Source organism: Danio rerio, chromosome 14 (genome assembly GCF_049306965.1).
Source record: "Danio rerio strain Tuebingen ecotype United States chromosome 14, GRCz12tu, whole genome shotgun sequence".
NCBI classification, from domain to species: Eukaryota; Metazoa; Chordata; class Actinopteri; order Cypriniformes; family Danionidae; genus Danio; species Danio rerio.
Genome location: NC_133189.1, coordinates 5121069 through 5132500, shown reverse-complemented (window position 1 = coordinate 5132500; position 11432 = coordinate 5121069). Strand labels below are relative to the sequence as shown.

The 11432-nt window shown below is 39.8% G+C and overlaps 1 protein-coding gene across 1 annotated transcript in view; it reads left to right on the top strand.

Annotated features, from left to right (window-relative positions):
- guf1 (GTP binding elongation factor GUF1) overlaps positions 1-11432 on the top strand; it is a 365280-nt gene that overhangs the window by 21707 nt on the left and 332141 nt on the right. The gene's annotated exons all lie outside the window — the stretch shown is intronic.

The following is an 11432-nucleotide window of genomic DNA, read 5'->3' as shown; positions in this document are numbered from 1 at the left end:
AACCAAATTTATATATTTATTTCAATTACATCTAATTTATTAATCAAACTTGTTTTATTCACCTATAGCACATGTGCTTGGACTGTGGGGGAAACCGGAGCACACGGAGGAAACCCACGCCAACAAAGGGAGAACATGCAAACTCCACACAGAAAAATATGTTTTGAGGGTTATTAAGTAGTTCTCAATGACATTTGTGATAATTAATAAAAATATTGAGGGACACAAGTTTTGTATACACACGCTGTCTGTTGGCACTCCAGATTTTCTGGTTTCAAACTGCTGAATTAATTTTTTTTTTGCCGTAAACATGTATTCACAATGCTATTCTATTAAAATATAAATATTAAATTAATAACATTATTTAAGATACAGATTAGAGCAAACTATTTCTTAACTATTAAAAGGCAGACCCCTCATGCATCTTGTTTTGTTGTCCTTCAGGGGGATAAAATGTTAATTAGGGGCATCTGATCTGACCACCCTCGAACACCCCTGTAATTCGCAGCCTATATTGGCATTTTTTAGTTTGCATTAAATTTCATTATATTACGTGAATTAAAATAAAAAAATTTTAAATATTTTATTTCAAATAGAGTTTGTTTTATGTTAAAGTAACCACGTGCGTAGAGTGCTGAAGTTTGCCCTGCGCGCTTGCGGTTATTAAAGAAACTTTTAAGGTGCGTCAATCTTGTCAATGCTATTATCAAAAAGGTAATGATTCGCACTCATTAGGTAATTGCTTCGTACTGTTTCTCTTTTTTATTTTTACATTCTTTGGGTGATTTAAAAACACAAACGTTTCAAAACAATGCCTTCCTCAGTGTGTCGAATAAAAGTAACCCAAATGGTTTTAGTTTAACTATTTTAGTTTTCGTTAACTACGATAACACCGGTATAAAGGCTGATTTATACTTCTGCGTTAAGCGCACTCGTATGCTACGGCGCAGCCTGCACATTGACGCATAGCCCTATATACCGGGGCTGACGGCATCGCTGAAACCCACCTCTCAACTAATGTAGCTACACGTCGTATCGACGCATAGCGCAAGCTCTGTGATTGGTAGGCTTGGTATCGCTGACAAGTCTGGGCGGGAACGAGAGCCACGCGAGCCCGATGGAGCTCCGTGTGGAGGCTCGTGAAGGAGCTCCGGATGGAAAGTTTTTTTTGTGTTTACCTCATGGTTAAAGTTGTTGCACGTCCGGCGGTTCCTGCCTCAAAACAAGCGACTTCAAGCGTGGTTTATACTTCTGTGTCAAGTGATCGGCGTGACCCACGGCGCATGCAACGCATGTAGCTGTGCACACTTCTGCGTGCTTTTTCTGCTGTTCTGCATTAACACTTCCGAAATGCTAGTTGGCAGTGAGGTGTTTATTTTCCTCTGTGTCGAGTTTCTTCGCTGGTGTTTTGTTTATTCTCAGCGCTTCCTTAATGTACAAGTGGCTTAAACTCGCTCATTTTGAGGCAGGAACCGGCAGACATGCAACAACTTTAACTATGAGGTAAACACAAAACAAAACTTTCCATTCGGAGCTCCATCGGGCTCGCGTGGCTCTCGTTCCCGCCCAGACTCGTCAGTGCTACCAAGCCGAACAATCACAGAGCTTGCGCTACGCGATGTTGCAATGTGTAGTTACATTTTTGAGAGGTGCGCGTCAGCGATGCTGACATCCATGGCATAGGGCTATGTATCAACGTGTAGGCTGCGCTATAGCATATGTGTGCGCTTGACGCAGAAGTATAAATCTAAATCAGCTTTAACACATACAACACTGTAGCTATATTTGCATTGCTATTATACTAATTGTTTGTATCTTTTATTTTATTTACTTATTTTTCATTGCAGAACTTTCGGTATTGTCTTAAAAATCTGACCAAAATCTAGCATCCCTGACATTTAGATTTTGTGTTGAAATACGAGCAATTCTTTGAGGGATGATGTTCTTCTGTGGCATCACACTGTAAAACCCGACAAACTCAGTTTCTCTCTGTTCTTTCTTGAATCCTCGAATCATATTGTGATCATTCGTTTTTCTAATTATTGCTTATTATCGCAGAGAAAATGTGTTTTCTAAAGAGATTTGGAGGAGAGAAAGAGCAGCAGTGATTTGTATTGAAGCCTCGAGCGGCCGGAAACTGTCTTGACTGATAAACTCCACTATAACATCATGTAGAGCAGGAGACAGAAAGACGGAGAGATTGTGTTTATCGTGTTGGCGCTGATAAGAACAAATATCCATAATCTTCCTCTGGATGGAGCCCAGAAACAAGAGAGATGTAACGAGAAGAGAGGCAAGACAACATGGACTGAGTGGGAAAGGCATTTCTTTTGGATTCATTTGTCAAGTTCCAGAAATCATGCCGCTTCCTCTGTACATATAACTCATGTTAGCAACTGAATGTCTGTTTATAAAAATGAACAACATATACAACCTGTGTTTTGTGGTGTGTATACATTATTATTATGATAAATGTTCTTTACTTACTGCCCTATGCAAGAAATCTCCCTCAGAACAGAGGTGCCTGTGCTTTCCCAGTGATGAGGTCATCGCTCACGGTCCAATCAGAGAAGAGAATCAAAAATAAACAAATATACATCTATCACGTATTATTCGCTCTTGTGTCTTTAAAATATCTTTTTGGATGCGTCTGAAATCGCCTACTCCAGCAGATATTTGAGTTTACTATATGACCTTCAGGAAAGCTCACTACTATAGTTTTGAATGGGGAAAAGTGTAATGATTAATATGGCGAATGAAGCCCCGCCTTACAAAAGCCAATCATGGACGATTCTCCAGCTGAAGGGGCTCGGACCAGACGTGAGTTTCTGCAGATTTTATGTGATTCAAATGCTAAGAATGAAACTAAAAAGAGAGTTGTTTAATTTTATTGGTGATTCCATTAAATTTAATTGTAAGCTTGGCAAATATTTAGGAGAATTTAATGTTTTCCCATTCAAACAAAACTGCCTGCACTGCAAAAAATGCTTTTCTTGCTAAGATATTTTGTCTTGTTTCTAGTCCAAATATCTAAAAATTCCTAAATCAAGAAGCATTTTCTAGACAAGCAAAACATATTGTCTTGTTTTGAGAAATAATATGCCAATATTAAGTGAGTTTTTCCTTAAAACAAGCAAAATAATCTGCCAATGGGGTAGGCAAAATAATCTTACATCAAAAGAAAAAACAAGATTAATTTGCTGACCCCATTGGCAGATTATTTTGCTTGTTTTGAGGAAAAACTCACTTAATATTGGCATATTATTTCTCAAAACAAGACAATATGTTTTGCTTGTCTAAAAAATGCTTCTTGATATAAGAAACTTTAGATATTTAGACTAGAATCAAGACAAAATATCTTAGCAAGAAAAGCATTTTGTGTGACATAGATATATACATTAGATGTTGCCTTTTGTTGTCTATTAGAAGGAATGCGTCAATAGAGCCGCCATCTTAGTACAGGGTAGCGCTCCTTTGAAAAGAATGCGGGACCAAGCTGCAGTGGAGGACTGTGGCCATCCAGAGCCAGAGAATTACACATATACACATATATCTACGATTGGGAGTTTTCCCGGAGGTTAGTATGCATTTTTATTATTATTACGAAACTTATAATTTGACATCACTTTTCTACATTGAAGGATCAGTGATCGCACAGGCATTCCTGACAAATTAACAGGAAAGCTTCATTGTTGGGTGAATACGCTTATTTCACACGGCCGCCATTTTAAAGAACCAAAGCGAGGCTGCGGTGGGAAGAAACCCGGAAGTGTAGGACCAACACTGTAAGAATTGCAGTAAGATGCTGTGGACAACAAACTTCCAGCTGTTGCCGAGATTTCAAAATGCAGAAATGGTGTAAACATCACTTTAATATCACTTAGTAAGTTTAATTTAAACAATTAAAAGCAAATTAGGCATCAAACACCATCACAATCTCTGTTAGAGTGATATGCTCAAGAGTCCTCCTAGGCTTCAGTTCATTAAACACCGTGGGGACGCTTTACTGCTTTACCGTACGTAACACGGTGAGCGATAAAACACTGCAGTCTTCTATAGCACACCCTCGTGTTGTCTGTAATAGTGTTGTCCCGGTACTGAAGTTTTAAAACCGTCTTTTTCCCGCTAACATTGAAGCGCTGCTAAGCGCGGATGACTCGATCTTCACGGTTGCACTCAGTTTACCGCTCTTCACCCAGTGCAAACACAGATAAATAGACACTGGAGTGCGAAGCAGCCGTGAAGATCAGTCGAGTCATCAACCAGATCGCTCGTCTGTGTTTGTACTCGGTAATCAGCGGAGGGTGAACTGATGACCTTCTCGGCCAATCACAAGCGTTTCTGTGGAGCACGTGAACACAATGGCAAATCAGCGCTGTTTTAAGAAAGCCATCAACAGTGCCTTAAATTTAAGCGGGAAATTGGGGGTTTTTCTTTTAATTCAGTATCATGACAAGTCTAATATAGCGAAAGAATCAGTTTATTAACTCGAGTTTGATAAATGGCATCTAAAACATGTGTTTGGGAAAGAAAACGTTAGCTAACTAGTGCTATTTCCCTTAACCAAAGAGCTTAGAATGACCAAGAGGCGACACTCTAGTGTAATTTGGGAAACAGCCACTAGAGGGCGCGGCGGCCATTTTGGAATGAAAACTCCATTAGAACAACAGCATATTATAAGTCTGTAAAATAAACTATTAATAGTGCTGATGATTGTTATAATAAGTGTTGTATTGTCGTCTTTTAGGTTGTATCTCAGCTTTAATGCGCTTTTTAAATAAATAAATAAAAAAGCAAAGCAGCTGCTTGCCATCGCGACAGTAATGAGATCCAATGGACAGCCGATCACTTTCACTCCATAATGGCGAAATCCAGGGCTGTTACTGGGCGCTGCTGTTGCAATGGGACGTTCTATTGAGTGTCGCCTCTTGGTCATTCTAAGATCTTTGCCTTAACTTAGCTGAAAATGAGCTCTGATTTCACTTTTTATTTTCACCATTCATTCTGAACGGACCTACGGGTCACTCGGAAGGTGGTGAAATGATAAATTTGTGTCACTTTCTCTTCGCTAATAAGATATACAGCCAAGTACACAACATTCCTAAGTAACTCCCAACGATACTTCCGGGTTTCTTCCCACCGCAGCCTCAATTTTGCTTTTAAAAATGCTGTGAAATCAGTCTATCACTTTAACAGTGGGTTAAGCTTTTTCTTATCATGTCGACAACACAGACAGTGTTTGATGGTCAAAGTAGACATTGTTCGCATGTGAACCACAAGCTGGTATGCAAATACCCACTTTGTAAAAGCATCATATGGGCACTTTAATGAAACTAAAACAAAATTATTTATTCATCCCCCTTGCAGATTTTTCTTTTAAACAACAGATTTCATTCTGATCTTAAGCATCTCTAATCACATTCAACCAAGTTCAGATGATCTGAGCAGCTCTCCGCATGTATGTCAACAATAGTCTCATTTGAGTCTATTTTTAATTCTCCCAGTGAATTTCACAAGAAACATCTTGCAACTTCACAGAAACTTAATTGAGTTAAACGCCATTAAGCCTCCTGAGAAATGAAAGAGCAACCTCCGAGCAACAAAGCGCGTGCCTCCGGGGAGTTTTGACAGGAAAAACGAGAGAGGAACTTGACAAATTGGAGTTCGTGTTGAGTTGTGAACCATTTTATCTGATGAAAACCGACGCTCGCGCCGTAAAACTTTCATCAGAAGCGCTTCACCTCCGCGAAGAGACGTTAATCAAACAATCAGCATCTCTCATAAATCCCGAAGAAGAATTATCACATTAAAAAATATTCTCAGGCAAATCTGGCCTCTTTATTACAGTCAGCCTCCCTCTAAAAATAACCGCTGCTGCCATGGCAACAGCTGCTTCAAAGTAATAACAGTAAATAGCGTTTATTGTGACTGCTTTGAATGGGCAGTTTGCGGGAGGCAATTTTAAGCCAAGCAATTATACTCTGATAATACGATTTGGCCTCAGATTTGGCCAGTGGAGGACTGGACACACACACAAACACACACTGCAGGCTTTTTTTTTTCCTGAATTTATTGTTGTTTCTCTCTCTCATTTCTTTCCTTGGCTCATTGGCGGTCTCATTAATAATGAACTGAAAGCATCAGCAGCAGCACTGTGTAAGTAGAGAAGGACTATACTTTCAGAGTTTTACAGAGCAATGAGCTTTTAATGTGCATATTCTCTTAGCACTGTTTACCTGGCTCATAAATACAAAGAAGTGAGAGCTCTACTGGTGAAAGTTGGTACTGCGCTTATGTAAATTCTGTTCAGATCGAAAAGATTTTTAAAATGCTTGGGTTAGGCTATTTTTAAGCATACCTGCCAACACTTCCATTTTTCCCAGGAGTCTCCCGTATTTCAGACCCATCTCCCGCCCATCTCTCCGTATTCTGTCTCCCGGAAAACTCCCGGAATTCCCCTTTAATCCGATTCAATGATCTATGCTAAGCTTGCTATTTTGAGGAACAATAACAGACTGCGCAATAGACCAGCTCAAAGCAGGTCTATAGTCCAGAGCAGAGCGCGTTAGTTGTGCTCATCGCTTAATCATTGCTTAATACACACAGGATGTACAGCAATACGCAGATATCTTTTCAAATGAAAAAGAATTAAAGGAATAAAATATTATAAATTTTCTAGCTTACATAAATATAAAAACCGCCTCCATGCCTTCTTCATCTCGGAGGGCTTTTCCAGTTCATTCATAACAATTTGCTTTTGTATAATGTTATCATTAGTAGCAGTATTATTTATTATATCCATATTTATATTTGTTTTATTAAAAACAAGCTTAGATTTGCCCACCTGTGAGGTTTTAGACCATATTGGGCATAGTATGTGTATTAAGCCGCCTTTCCACGGCATTTGGACACAACTGTCGGAATACGCCCCCTTGTGGCAGTCGCACAGTATTTTCAGTGTTGTTAGCACTATGGGAGAGAAGCTGATTCTTATGCTGCGTTCACACCAGACGCGGAATGCACGTCAAGCGCAAGTGATTTACATGTTAAGTCAATGCAAATATGCAAACGTGCGAATAGACATCCTGCAGCGCGATACGTGTGAATGGCACGGCGCGAATGACGCGAATTGCGTGATAGGCACGGCGCAAATTGAGCGTTTTGTACGTTTGACACGAACCGCTCGAGTTCGAAAATCTAAACCGCGTTAACCAATCAGGAGCTTGCTCTTGTGGGGGTGTGATTGTAACGTATCGCCTGTTGTCAGTGTCCCAGAGGAAATCTTCCAGCTGACACCGACAAGAAGTTCATAAAATTGGGCTGGGCTCAGTCAGAAGCACCACTGAAAGCCTCCGTCAGCCAGGTTCAGTTTCTGGAGGAGTTTATGAGCTCACAGAGCTGGATGCACCTCTGAAAGGATGTAGTGGACTCAGACACGACCCTAAACGTATCAACACTGTTTTTCAGCCTTCATAAAGCACATAAACACTGTTATTTTCTTCATAAAATGCATGTTAGCCATTTAGCTACGAAGCTAGAGTCACGGGGCAGACAGAAGCCCTGCCTACACGCGAATCCGCGTCTGTTCTGAAGTGAATTTGACACGCGAATGAAGCAGATTTGACGCGCAAATGAAGCAGGGTTTGACGCGCGAATGAAGCAGGGTTTGACGCGCGAATGAAGCAGGGTTTGACGCGCGAATGAAGCAGGGTTTGACGCGTGAATGAAGCAAGTAACCTCAAATGTTCACGCGGCTATTTACGTGGAATAGCGCGATTTATCCACGCGTTCTGCGTCTGGTGTGAACGCAGCATCACAGTGTCTGAAATAAAGGAGTGCAAAAGCAAGAGCCTTTATTCTCTATGCGTTTGCATGGTTTAATGAAGGAATGAATGCTAGAAACTCATAGACTGCCACAATTATTGGAGGGAATGTGGAGACAACATTAAAAAATAAAAAATTATTACTTTCTTACTTACATTTATGAACACATATGTTTTTTTTTTAATATAGACTTTTTATAATTCAAAAAATAACCAACTAAACTCCTATTTCTCTCGCGCGCATGGACCTGCTTGTACAACAATGGAATACATCACATCCGGTCGGCCGGTCACACACGGTTTAGTACAGGGGTGGCCAACCCTGTTCTTGGAGAGCCACCTTCCTGCAGATTTCAGTTGCTACCCTGATCAAACACACCTGAACCAATTAATTAGGACCTGAACACCACGTGATAATTACAGCAGGTGTGTTTGATATGGGTTGCAACTGAAATCTGCAGCTCTGAAATCTGGAAATCCACGCAGCTCCCGGACTGCTCTCCACTGGAGTTGAATGACTTCCGGTCTGTCGCTTGTCGTTTGTCGTGTGGAGTGGAAGGGAGGCTATTGGAAATAACTCATTTATTCGTTTGCTGGAAATTAGAACTGAATTTAGAAATAGTTTTGATACAAATCTTTGCGCTTAATAAATTTAATTATGTATAGGCTAATGGTTGTCTGTGCGTACAACATGTTTCCCTTTCCATGAGAGTGAAAGTGAAAGTAAACAATGAGGAGGCTCATCTCTCATTCTCGCGCTGTAGATGCTCTGTTTTACTGTTTTCTCTAGTGAAGTGTTCAGTTTTTCAACTCACAAAGTCCACCATGTAAAGAGCAAATGCGATAAGGCGCGATGCAACTAGCTCTTTAAGGGAATGGGAAATGAGAATCTGGTTTATTCTCAAACACACCAAGCAGCAACCTCCCGCTCTCCCTCAGAAAGCCAATACGGAAGTAACTAAAACTGCAATTCATCCGAAATTCCGCTAGTCCTGGCCACTCCTGGCTCCAAAACAGAGCAAATTTCAATTGAGCCCACTGCTAGAATGGCCAACTTTACAGCAGAAAAAAAGGTGTTTACAGCCTGGTACATAAAAAGATTTTGCTTAATACAGCTAATATTACCCTTCATGACAACTGTGAGGTGGGTGAATTTTTTTATAACTCATCCGTTTCCTTTATATTAAGTTATATTAAGTTTGCATAATTAAGGGCGTGGTCACTTGAGTGACAGCTAGGTCTTGTTGGTCGCCGTCACATCACCTCAGCTGAATCCGGCAGATTAGCCACTGAACTCGGCAGATTTATCGTATTTCTGTGTTGTTTTATGTGGCTTTACACAGTCATCTGCCATTTGGACTTGTTTCCTACAATTATTAGATGGCATGGCATGCTGAGTGCACTTAATTGTGCTCACAAACCATTCACGTGGCCTCCGTTTCCCATGTGAGTAAAGTTATATACTTATATACCATCTCTATACATGTATTTGTTTTATTTAAGATCATTTATCGTTTATATTTATATTTAGAGCTGTAATGCACTATAGAATCTGACAGATTGATTAGCTGTAGGCTCTAGAACAGTCATCTGAAGCGTTGTCATACAGTGTTATGCTGAAGTTTATCAACAGTCTTACATTAACTAACACAGACTATATCTGAAGTGTTTAGAAGTAATTCACATTTTCCTCCTGTTGAAAAACGTCATAAGAACAATGTTTAGTGGCTCAATGTATTACAGCAGTGTTTTTAAAAGACTAAACACTTTATTGATATAGTATACAACCAACCACAAGTGGTCAGAATACAAACGAGTCACAGCTGATAAAGTATTAAGCGTTCTCCCAAAATAAAATGTGTCTGAACCAGGTCCAAGCTAAATACCAGCAGGTGTCTGTAGCTCCGCTCACTCTCCGCCTCTTTGCCCTTGTTTGGTATCCCGCCGTGGGTGTGATGACAAGCGAACAAAAAGGCGACGGTTGGCCACGCCTACTTGTGGCTTCTTTTGCGCTCTTCAGAAACCTATGGGTGACGTCACGGATACTACGTCCATATATGTTACAGCCTATGAAACACACCTATAACTCATTAAGAGAATAAGCTCAACCCTGTTAGACCATGCGCCATGGCGCAAAGCAGATTTTTCTGTCCTTAAAATAGCAAAAGTGGATTCTGACACGCCCTTAAGGCTTTTGCGCTTTGCACTTTGCGCCTGGATCGTCAAAATAGAGCCCCAAATGTATTAAACTGAACATAAACACCCTTACAAAAGATCATATGCAAACACACCAGTGCAGTCGAAAGTTTCACAGCTCATCGCAAAGTTCAAACTGAAACCTTGTATTCCTCCATTGGCCGTGACAGCAATCAGGCTGTACATTTAGATGTTAAAGGGCTCCAGGGATGCAGCTGCGAAGGTTATTTTTGTGCTCTAAATGCTCTGGGTTCAGGCATCTGAGGGAGAGGAGAGTGGTGGGCGTTTGCCTCTGTTAGATCATATGCTGAGCTGTCAAGAGTAGGCGCAGGTTGGCTGCACTTCAGATTGTGTCTGAATCTCAACTCACTTACGGTAATTATGCTCGATGCTGGAAATGTTTGCCGTGCCTTCTTGCACAAGTGCACGAATAACACGCACACACACACACATAGGTTCGAGCACATGTTCTCACATTCTGCCTCCCCACACACACACACACATATATAGATATATTCTTGTGGATTTCAGGATAACCCCACTCACTCAAACACACACACACACACACACACATGCGCGCACGCAGTCATCAGAACAGCCCACACAAAAGACAGCTCATATATCTTGCTTCTACTCATTTAGTTGAACTGCGTCTCCAATGACAACGCTTATGCATATGCATGAAAGCACATTAAATCTATAATATTATGCATAGTTCGATTTTCGTATTTATGCAATAATGAGATCTGTTGGAAACTGTCATTTGTGCGATATTCTAATGTTTATTCCTGACAGTCTGTTGCTGTTGTCGTGTGATGCAACACGTAGCAAAGCTCGATAAACTCTGACAGTCACAGCAAGTCCATAGTAACGGTTTCCATGGAAACCACTGTAAAGTGAATTAGCAATTAAAAGTGCTGAGAAACCCCCATCTCTGGGTCTGTGAATAGGACGGGCTGCATATTGTGTGTGCATGGATGGATGAATGGATGTTTTATTAGAAAACAAGAGGATCTGTAGTGTGATTCTGACCAGTAAAACAGCATTGTTTTTGTTTTACGAGGTTGATTTATAGAAAAAAAAACTCTTGAAATTCTTGCTTTTTTAGATAATTACATAATACATAAAAAATAATAAATTAATTAAAGAACAAATTAAAGAACAAATAATAAATAAATGAATAAACGAAAGAAAAAACATACAAAAAAGAATGAATGAATGAATAAATAATAATAAATAAATAAAACAAATGATAAATAAATAAGTAAAACAAAAATATATAATAACAAATTAATGAATGAATAAATGAACATTAAAAACAATTAATGAATGAATTAATACATAAATAAATGAATAAACATTAAAAAACAAAAATCAATAAATAAAACAAACAAACAAATGATAGTAATTAGT